At 41.0% G+C, this 10,615-nt stretch overlaps 7 non-coding genes across 7 annotated transcripts; all 7 read right to left on the bottom strand.

Annotated features, from left to right (window-relative positions):
- Window positions 1–300: 300 nt before the first annotated feature.
- On the bottom strand, window positions 301–374 carry trnat-ugu (transfer RNA threonine (anticodon UGU)). Its single transcript has one exon. It is a non-coding gene; the product is annotated as a tRNA-Thr (tRNA).
- A 449-nt stretch (window positions 375–823) lies between these two features.
- On the bottom strand, window positions 824–896 carry trnak-uuu (transfer RNA lysine (anticodon UUU)). The gene has a single exon. It is a non-coding gene; the product is annotated as a tRNA-Lys (tRNA).
- A 961-nt stretch (window positions 897–1,857) lies between these two features.
- Window positions 1,858–1,931, bottom strand: trnat-ugu (transfer RNA threonine (anticodon UGU)). The gene has a single exon. It is a non-coding gene; the product is annotated as a tRNA-Thr (tRNA).
- Window positions 1,932–3,926: 1,995 nt separating this feature from the next.
- On the bottom strand, window positions 3,927–3,999 carry trnak-uuu (transfer RNA lysine (anticodon UUU)). Its single transcript has one exon. It is a non-coding gene; the product is annotated as a tRNA-Lys (tRNA).
- A 1,060-nt stretch (window positions 4,000–5,059) lies between these two features.
- Window positions 5,060–5,133, bottom strand: trnat-ugu (transfer RNA threonine (anticodon UGU)). Its single transcript has one exon. It is a non-coding gene; the product is annotated as a tRNA-Thr (tRNA).
- Window positions 5,134–6,596: 1,463 nt separating this feature from the next.
- On the bottom strand, window positions 6,597–6,670 carry trnat-ugu (transfer RNA threonine (anticodon UGU)). The gene has a single exon. It is a non-coding gene; the product is annotated as a tRNA-Thr (tRNA).
- Window positions 6,671–8,067: 1,397 nt separating this feature from the next.
- Window positions 8,068–8,141, bottom strand: trnat-ugu (transfer RNA threonine (anticodon UGU)). Its single transcript has one exon. It is a non-coding gene; the product is annotated as a tRNA-Thr (tRNA).
- Between the last annotated feature and the right edge of the window lie 2,474 nt (window positions 8,142–10,615).

Genomic DNA, 10,615 nt, shown 5'->3' with positions numbered 1-10,615 from the left:
ATGATTGGATTAAAGCTCAGAAAATTAGAGGATGTCTGTGGAGGCAGACACAAAGTTAATGTTTCAAATCCGTGTGATCCTTATTCAGAGCTGAAGCGAGGTTACATGCAATGGAGTAGATGAGGAAAATGGAAGTTGCGTGAAAAGTGGGAGATATGGAAGTTTGAATCAAGTTTGACATAAATCAAGGGAAAGCAATGTTGAAGGTCAATACCACAGAAATGTTGTCAACATTTCCTGTGTCCACCATTAAATGAGGAGCATCCTTCACAGGCTACATGCTTAAACCGGAATGTATAAAAGTACTGCTGAGAGTTGAACTCAGGATCTTCTGTTTACAAGACAGGCGCTTTAACCATCTAAGCCACAGCACCAATCTGCAAGACAGCTTTGCAAGTTTAGAACAGATTTCAATTGTTTTGATTAAACATCAGTATTGTTGATTTCTCCTGCTGACTTTGAGAGTGCAAATTAAAATATTCATCGGCACTGGGCTTTTGAAACTGTAAAAACTGCAGTTATTCTGAAAGTTATTAATTGAAAAGCAGTTCTGCAGGAAAGAAGTATACAAACAGGAAATATTTTGCGAATTGGGAAGTGATTAAACATGGCCAGAAAACTACAGTGGTATAATGCTGGATAAGACCAGGAGAGAGTTTTTACATTCACTGAAAATCTAGCAAAAATTCTTGAAAATTCTGGACGGCTGTTGCAATTTGGCAAACACGACGTTGTCACGGTTCTTCAACTTTCCATAAAGCATCCTGCATTCTTTATTTTTATTTCCGTTCATTGGGAAGCAAACGCCTTAAGCCAAAATCAAAACCCTGACCGGGACTTGAACCCTGGACCCTCAGATTAAAAGTCTGATGCTCTACCGACTGAGCTGCCAAGGCACATTTCAAAAACATTCTCACAGCTCACTTCAAAGTCTCATATTGTACCTTTTGAATTTCCTTCACTGGGAATTCAGCCTCTCCAGCTCATTTCCCTCGCAAGCAGACCGGCAGCCTCCCTTCGGCTTTCTTTCTCAAATTCTTCAACTTGGACTCGCATTTTACCAATGAACTGTGATGTGACAACTGTTGTTACCCAGGGACATGCACTGGAACTTCAAGACATTGAAGATTACGTTTAGTTCGCTGAGATATCAGTGGGAAGCTGCAGAGATACAGATTCGATTTTGAGAGAGGGAATAAAGCGTGTCATCTGTTGTTTGTTGTGGCAGAGTGTGAACGCAAGTAAGCTCATCGAGTAAAGTAGCAAATTATGCAAATCGCAAAGTTTCAGGGTGTAAATAGATCTGTCAACGCCACATCTTCATGGAAAATGCCCCATCCTTTATCCCGCCCAAATCGTTCTTGCTGACATGCAGCAACATATATCGTCCAATAATAATGCAAATTACTGCAGATGTGAAATCTGAAAAAAAAACAGGAAATGATGGAAAATCTCAGTGGGTCTGGCAGCATCTGTGAAGAGAGAACCAAGCTAACGTTTCGAGGCTGGGTCACTCTTCATCAGAGTAAATCTGTGAATCTGCATGAGAAACTAAAAATGATTGGATTAAAGCTCATCAAATTTGAGGACGTCTGTGGAACCAGACACAAAGTTAATGTTTCAAATCCGTGTGATCCTTATTCAGAGCTGAATCGAAGTTACATGCAATGGAGTAGATGAGGAAAATGGAAGTTGCGTGAAAAATGGGAGATATGGAAGTTTGAATCAAGTTTGACATAAAACAAGCGAAAACAATTTTGAAGGTCAGTACCACAGAAACGATGTCAACATTTTCTGTGTTCACCATTAAATGAGGAGCATTCTTCACAAGCTACATGCTTCGACCTGAATGTATAAAGGCACTGCTGAGATTTGAACTCAGGATCTCCTGTTTACAAGACAGGTGCTTTAACCATCTAAGCCACAGCACCAATCTGCAAAGAAACTTTGCAAGTGTAGAACAGATTTCAATTGTTTTGATTAAACATCAGTATTGTTGATTTCTCCTGCAGACTTTGAGAGTGCAAACTAAAATATTCATCAGTACTGGCCTTTTGAAACTGTAAAAATTGCAGTTATTTCTGAAAGTTATTAATTTAAAAGCAGTTCTGCAGGAAAGAAGTATACAAACAGGAAATATTTTGCGAATTGGGAAGTGATTAAACATGGCCAGAAAACTACAGTGGTATAATGCTGGATAAGACCAGGAGAGAGTTTTTACATTCACTGAAAATCTAGCAAAAATTCTTGACGGCTGTTGCAATTTGGCAAACACGACGTTGTCACGGTTCTTCCACTTTCCTTGAAGCATCCTGCATTCTTGATTTTTATTTCCGTTCATTGGGAAGCAAACGCCTTGAGCCAAAATCAAAACCCTGACAGGCACTTGAACCCTGGACCCTCAGTTTAAAAGTCTGATGCTCTACCGACTGAGCTACCAGGACCCACTGCAAAAATGTTCTCATAGTTCAGTTCAAAGTCTCATATTGTATCTTTTGAATTTCCTTCACTGGTCATTCAGCCTCTCCAGCTCATTTCCCTCGCAAGCAGACCGGCAGCCTCCCTTCGGCTTTCTTTCTCAAATTCTTCAACTTGGACTCGCATTTTACCAATGACCTGTGATGTGACAACTGTTGTTACCCAGGGACATGCACTGGGACTTCAAGACATTGAAGATTACACTAGTTCGTTGAGATATCAGTGGGAAGCTGCAGAGATACAGATTGTATTTTGAGAGAGGGAATAAAGCGTGTCATCTGTTGTTTGTTGTGGCAGAGTGTGAACGCAAGTAAGCTCATCTAGTAAAGTAACAAATTATGAAAATCGCAAAGCTTCAGGGTGTAAATAGATCTGTCAACGCCACATCTTCATGGAAAACGCCCCATCCTTTATCCTACCCAAATCATTCTTGCTGACATGCAGCAACATATATCGTCCAATAATAATGCAAATTACTGCAGATGTGAAATCTGAAAAAAAACAGGAAATGATGGAAAATCTCAGTGGGTCTGGCAGCATCTGTGAAGAGAGAACCGAGCTAACGTTTCGAGGCTGGGTCACTCTTCATCAGAGTAAATCTGTGAATCTGCATGAGAAACTAAAAATGATTGGATTAAAGCTCATCAAATTTGAGGACGTCTGTGGAACCAGACACAAAGTTAATGTTTCAAATCCGTGTGATCCTTATTCAGAGCTGAATCGAAGTTACATGCAATGGAGTAGATGAGGAAAATGAAGTTGCGTGAAAAATGGGAGATATAGAAGTTTGAATCAAGTTTGACATAAAACAAGCGAAAACAATTTTCAAGGTCAGTACCACAGAAATGATGTCAACATTTTGTGTGTTCACCATTAAATGAGGAGCATTCTTCACAAGCTACATGCTTTGACCCGACTGTATAAAGGCACTGCTGAGATTTGAATTCAGGATCTCCTGTTTACACGACAGGTGCTTTAACCATCTAATCCACAGCACCAATCTGCAAAGAAATTTTGCAAGTCTAGAACAGATTTCAATTGTTTTGATTAAACATCAGTATTGTTGATTTCTCCTGCTGACTTTGAGAGTGCAAACTAAAATATTCATCAGCACTGGCCTTTTGAAACTGTAAAAATTGCAGTTATTTCTGAAAGTTATTAATTTAAAAGCAGTTCTGCAGGAAAGAAGTATACAAACAGGAAATATTTTGTGAATTGGGAAGTGATTAAACATGGCCAGAAAACTCCAGTGGTATAATGCTGGACAAGACCAGGAGAGAGTTTTTACATTCACAGAAAATCTAGCAAAAATTTTTGAAAATTCTGGACGGCTGTTGCAATTTGGTAAACACGACGTTGTCACGGTTCTTCCACTTTCCTTGAAGCATCCTGCATTCTTGATTATTATTTCCGTTCATTGGGAAGCAAACTCCTTGAGCCAAAATCAAAACCCTGACAGGGACTTGAACCCTGGGCCCTCAGATTAAAAGTCTGATGCTCTACCGACTGAGCTACCAGGGCCCATTACAAAAATGCTCTCATAGTTCAGTTCAAAGTCTCATATTGTATCTTTTGAATTTCCTTCACTGGTAATTCAGCCTCTCCAGCTCATTTCCCTCGCAAGCAGACCGGCAGCCTCCCTTCGGCTTTCTTTCTCAAATTCTTCAACTTGGACTCGCATTTTACCAATGACCTGTGATGTGACAACTGTTGTTACCCAGGGACATGCACTGGGACTTCAAGACATTGAAGATTACACTAGTTCGCTGAGATATCAGTGGGAAGCTGCAGAGATACAGATTGTATTTTGAGAGAGGGAATAAAGCGTGTCATCTGTTGTTTGTTGTGGCAGAGTGTGAACGCAAGTAAGCTCATCTAGTAAAGTAACAAATTATGCAAATCGCAAAGTTTCAGGGTGTAAATAGATCTGTCAACGCCACATCTTCATGGAAATCTCCCCATCCTTTATACCGCCCAAATCGTTCTTGCTGACATGCAGCAACATATATCGTCCAATAAAAAGGCAAATCACTGCAGATGTGAAATCTGAAAAAAAACAGGAAATGATGGAAAATCTCAGTGGGTCTGGCAGCATCTGTGAAGAGAGAACCGAGCTAACGCTTCGAGGCTGGGTCACTCTTCATCAGAGTAAATCATTTAATCATTCAATCTTTGCCCACAGACATCGCTGACAGACATTCAGAATGTTCCTACTGGATTTCCTGAGGTCAATCCTGTCGTGCATTCAAAGGAATATACTGCACATGTTGTGAATGTGCATGAGAAACTAAAAATGATTGGATTAAAGCTCATAAAATTTGAGGATGTCTGTGGAGCCAGACACAAAGTTAATGTTTCAAATCCGTGTGATCCTTATTCAGAGCTGAAGCGAGGTTACATGCAATGGAGTAGATGAGGAAAATGGAAGTTGCGTGAAAAGTGGGAGATATGGAAGTTTGACATAAATCAACGGAAAGCAATGTTGAAGGTCAGCACCACAGAAACGTTGTCACCATTTCCTGTGTCCACCATTGAATGAGAAGCATTCTTCACAGGCTACATGCTAAACCTGAATGTATAAAGGTACTACTGAGATTTGAACTCAGGATCTCCTGTTTACAAGACAAGCGCTTTAACCATCTAAGCCACAGCACCAATCTGCAAAATAGCTTTGCAAGTGTAGAACAGATTTCAATTGTTTTGATTAAACATCAGTATTGTTGATTTCTCCTGCTGACTTTGAGAGTGCAAATTAAAATATTCATCGGCACTGGGCTTTTGAAACTGTAAAAACTGCAGTTATTCTGAAAGTTATTAATTGAAAAGCAGTTCTGCAGGAAAGAAGTATACAAACAGGAAATATTTTGCGAATTGGGAAGTGATTAAACATGGCCAGAATACTACAGTGGTATAATGCAGGACAAGACCAGGAGAGAGTTATTCCATTCACTGAAAATCTAGCAAAAATTCTTGAAAATTCTGGACGGCTGTTGCAATTACCAAACACGACGTTGTCACGGTTCTTCCACTTTCCATAAAGCATCCTGCATTCTTTATTTTTATTTCCGTTCATTGGGAAGCAAACGCCTTGAGACAAAATCAAAGCCCTGACAGCTACTTGAACCCTGGACCCTCAAATTAAAAGCCTGATGCTTTACCGACTGAGCTACCAAGGTACATTTCAAAAACTTTCTCACAGCTCAGTTCAAAGTCTCATATTGTATCTTTTGAATTTCCTTCACTGGTCATTCAGCCTCTCCAGCTCATTTCCCTCGCAAGCAGACCGGCAGCCTCCCTTCGGCTTTCTTTCGCAAATTCTTCAACTTGGACTCACATTTTACTAATGACCTGTGATGTGACAACTGTTGTTACCCAGGGACATGCACTGGGACTTTAATACATTGAAGATTACGTTTAGTTCACTGAGATATCAGTGGGAAGCTGCAGAGATACAGATTGTATTTTGAGAGAGGGAATAAAGCGTGTCATCTGTTGTTTGTTGTGGCAGAGTGTGAACGCAAGTAAGCTCATCGAGTAAAGTAGCAAATTATGCAAATCGCAAAGTTTCAGGGTGTAAATAGATCTGTCAACGCCACATCTTCATGGAAAACGCCCCATCCTTTATCCTACCCAAATCGTTCTTGCTGACATGCAGCAACATATATCGTCCAATAATAATGCAAATTACTGCAGATGTGAAATCTGAAAAAAAACAGGAAATGATGGAAAATCTCAGTGGGTCTGGCAGCATCTGTGAAGAGAGAACCGAGCTAACGTTTCGAGGCTGGGTCACTCTTCATCAGAGTAAATCTGTGAATCTGCATGAGAAACTAAAAATGATTGGATTAAAGCTCATCAAATTTGAGGACGTCTGTGGAACCAGACACAAAGTTAATGTTTCAAATCCGTGTGATCCTTATTCAGAGCTGAAGCGAGGTTAGATGCAATGGAGTAGATGAGGAAAATGGAAGTTGCGTGAAAAATGGGAGATATGGAAGTTTGACATAAATCAAGGGGAAGCAATTTTGAAGGTCAGTACCACAGAAATGTTGTCAACATTTTCTGTGTTCACCATTAAACATTCTTCACAGGCTACATGCTTTGACCTGAATGTATATAGGTACTGCTGAGATTTGAACTCAGGATCGCCTGTTTACAAGACAGGCGTTTTAACCATCTAAGCCACAGCACCAATCTGTTAGACAGCTTTGCAAGTGTAGAACAGATTTCAATTCTTTTGATTAAACATCAGTATTGTTGATTTCTCCTGCTGACTTTGAGAGTGCAAATTAAAATATTCATCGGCACTGGGCTTTTGAAACTGAAAAATTGCATTTATTCTGAAAGTTATTAATTTAAAAGCAGTTCTGCAGGAAAGAAGTATACAAACAGGAAATATTTTGCGAATTGGGAAGTGATTAAACATGGCCAGAAAACTACAGTTATATAATGCAGGACAAGACCAGGAGAGAGTTATTCCATTCACTGAAAACCTAGCAAAAATTCTTGAAAATTCTGGACGGCTGTTGCAATTTGGCAAACACGACGTTGTCACGGTTCTTCCACTTTCCATAAAGCATCCTGCATTCTTTATTTTTATTTCCTACCGTTCATTGGGAAGCAAACGCCTTGAGCTAAAATCAAATGTTGGCAGGGACTTGAACCCTTGACACTCAGATTAAAAGCCTGATGTTCTCTCGACTGAGCTATCAGGGCCCATCACAAAAAAGTTCTCATAGCTCACTTCAAAGTCTCATATTGTATCTTTTGAATTTCCTTCACTGGTAATTCAGCCTCTCCAGCTCATTTCCCTCGCAAGCAGACCGGCAGCCTCCCTTCGGCTTTCTTTCTCAAATTCTTCAACTTGGACTCGCATTTTACCAGTGACCTGTGATGTGACAACTGTTGTTACCCAGGGACATGCACTGGGACTTCAAGACATTGAAGATTACGGTTAGTTCGCTGAGAAATCAGTGGGAAGCTGCAGAGATACAGATTGTATTTTGAGAGAGGGAATAAAACGTGTCATCTGTTGTTTGTTGTGGCAGAGTGTGAACGCAAGTAAGCTCATCGAGTAAAGTAGCAAATTATGCAAATCGCAAAGTTTCAGGGTGTAAATAGATCTGTCAACGCCACATCTTCATGGAAAACGCCCCATCCTTTATCCCGCCCAAATCGTTCTTGCTGACATGCAGCAACATATATCGTCCAATAAAAAGGCAAATTACTGCGGATGTGAAATCTGAATTAAAACAGGAAATGATGGAAAATCACAGTGGGTCTGGGAGCATCTGTGAAGAGAGAACCGAGCTAACGTTTCGAAGTTGGGTCACACTTCATCAGAGTAAATCATTTAATCATTCAATCTTTGCTCACAGACATCGCTGACAGACATTCAAAATGTTGGTACTGGGAAAATGGAAGTTGCGTGAAAAATGGGAGATATGGAAGTTTGAATCAAGTTTGACATAAAACAAGCGAAAACAATTTTGAAGGTCAGTACCACAGAAATGATGTCAACATTTTCTGTGTTCACCATTAAACAAGGAGCATTCTTCACAGAATACATACTTCGACCTGAATGTATTAAGGTACTGCTGAGATTTGAACTCAGGATCTCCTGTTTACAAGACAGGTGCTTTAACCATCTAAGCCACAGCACCAATCTGCAAAGAAGCTTTGCAAGTGTAGAACAGATTTCAATTGTTTTGATTAAACATCAGTATTGTTGATTTCTCCTTCTGACTTTGAGAGTGCAAATTAAAATATTCATCTGGGCACTGGGCTTTTGAAACTGTAAAAATTGCAGTTATTCTGAAAGTTATTCATTTAAAAGCAGTTCTGCAGGAAAGAAGTATACAAACAGGAAATATTTTGCGAATTGGGAAGTGATTAAACATGGCCAGAAAACTCCAGTGGTATAATGCAGGACAAGACCAGGAGAGAGTTTATACATTCACTGAAAATCTAGCAAAAATTCTTGAAAATTCTGGACGGCTGTTGCAATTTGGCAAACACGACGTTGTCACGGTTCTTCCACTTTCCATAAAGCATCCTGCATTCTTTATTTTTATTTCCGACCGTTCATTGGGAAGCAAACGCCTTGAGCCAAAATCAAAGCGCTGACAGGGACTTGAACCCTGGACCCTCAGATTAAAAGTCTGACGGCCTACCGACTGAGCTATCAGGGTCCATTATGAAAATGCTCTCATAGCTCACTTCAAAGTCTCATATTGTATCTTTTGCATTTTCTTCACTGGTGATTCAGCCTCTCCAGCTCATTTCCCTCGCAAGCAGACCGGCAGCCTCCCTTTGGTTTCCTTTCTCAAATTCTTCAAATTGCACTCGCATTTTACCCGACCAGTGGAAACAACCTGCCCGCATCAATCTGTAGATCTCCAAATTTCTTTCTCTGTCAGTCTGGCCTCAATAAAAGTTGAGACGGATTCGCACGTAAACAGAAGTTATTTATTTAGCTTGCAAGCTTGAATCATCTTACAGAAATGTAAGAGACATCCAGCTTCTTACATTCCAGAAAACGACTGAACTAAAAGACAAAGGGATCTCTGCAAAATCAATTCAAATGGTATCAAGTTTCACATACTCGACGGACATAGGTCAGCCTATGTCCCTCCTGACCTGTTCGATCTATTCTGATTGGCTCACTTCCAATCCCTTTCTCTGGCCCCTATCAATGCAGCATCACTCTCATAGACACACCTCTTCCTGCTTTTTCCATGCGGTCTCAAATTCCTTTGTCCCTAACTGCAAAAATCAAAGTGGCTTATTTCTACATTACATTAACTAGTAACTCTAAAGTAACTATTTTATATCACATTCGTCATTCCCTCCTTTTATCATTCCATGATAACCGAACTATCCAATCCATAGCTACGGTTCCTCATCTAAAAAGATCCGTCGCTGCATTTCCAATTCCTGCCTTAGCCCCCCTTCATCTGCCTCACCCTCATGGATTTTAACAGTTAAATTTTTTTTCTCGGTGATTGGGGCGGTGATCTGATCTAGTGCAACCCGCATTCTACCCATCACACATTTAAGGATGGCCAGGCCCACAAAGATGCAGCCGATAGCTACCACTAGATACATGGCCATATTTATCAACCAGTCCTTCCATCCTCCAGATCCCCAGTTACCCCAAGAGTCAGGATCCTGCATCCCGTCCAAGTGATCCCGTATGCGATCCATAAATGTAGTAATGTTAGCGGTCAAGTCCTGAACACCCATGATCCACTTGCCCTGTACTATGGCGCATACCCCACCCTCACGGGCCAGAAGATAGTCAAGAGCATACCGGTTCTGCATTGCAAACAACCGTAGCTGAGACAACTCCTTAGTTATTGCCCCGAGGGCTCCCAAGGTTTCATTTCCCAAGATGGTAAGGCCGCAAATAAAATAATTCCGATCACTAACAGCCAAGGAACCCCCCACACCTCCCAGTGTCAATACGCTCAGAATGCCCCACCCGGCAGAGTGGCCCCGGTTGGGTGCGAGAACCTGAGGTTTTTTCCAGTTCTCGTGTAGAGGGTGCCATCTCCGCTACTCCACTACTGGGCCGATATCTGGGGTTTGAATGTCTGTGTGTGTCTCTCTCCAGCTGGCACTGAAACTTCAGAGGCCAGGGGATGTCGCACTGGGACACTTCCACTGAAGAGAGCACTGATTCAAGCCTGCCGTTTATTCCTAACCGACAGCCTGAGACTTATATCACACAGATCTCCAGACCCCTACCAATACCCAGGTGATTCTCTCTCTTGCCGGTGGGGCAACACCCACCCGGTTCCTACTCCACTAGAGTAGCTTTCCCAAGAGAGAGAATAGGACACTGCTGTTTATTTCCTAACCAGCAGTCTGTCCTGAGTGAATCGCTCAAGATGACCCTCGATTCCTGAACCCGGAATTAAGGTGAGGAGTATTTTAACAATGACTTGGTCAGAGATCGCTGGTGAAAGATTGAAGAATTTAAACGACTCCAATTATCATCAAATCAAGGTTTATTGCAAAACCCAGGTCAAAATCATCAACAGAAGAAACACAATAAAATCTTATGCTCTAATACACACTATGTCTATTCAAAAGTAATATAGCGGACACAACGAAAATTCTTATGATTACACAG

The sequence above is a fragment of the Scyliorhinus torazame genome, chromosome 4 (genome assembly GCF_047496885.1).
Source record: "Scyliorhinus torazame isolate Kashiwa2021f chromosome 4, sScyTor2.1, whole genome shotgun sequence".
Classification (NCBI taxonomy): Eukaryota; Metazoa; Chordata; class Chondrichthyes; order Carcharhiniformes; family Scyliorhinidae; genus Scyliorhinus; species Scyliorhinus torazame.
This window is presented reverse-complemented; position numbering and strand designations above follow the sequence as displayed.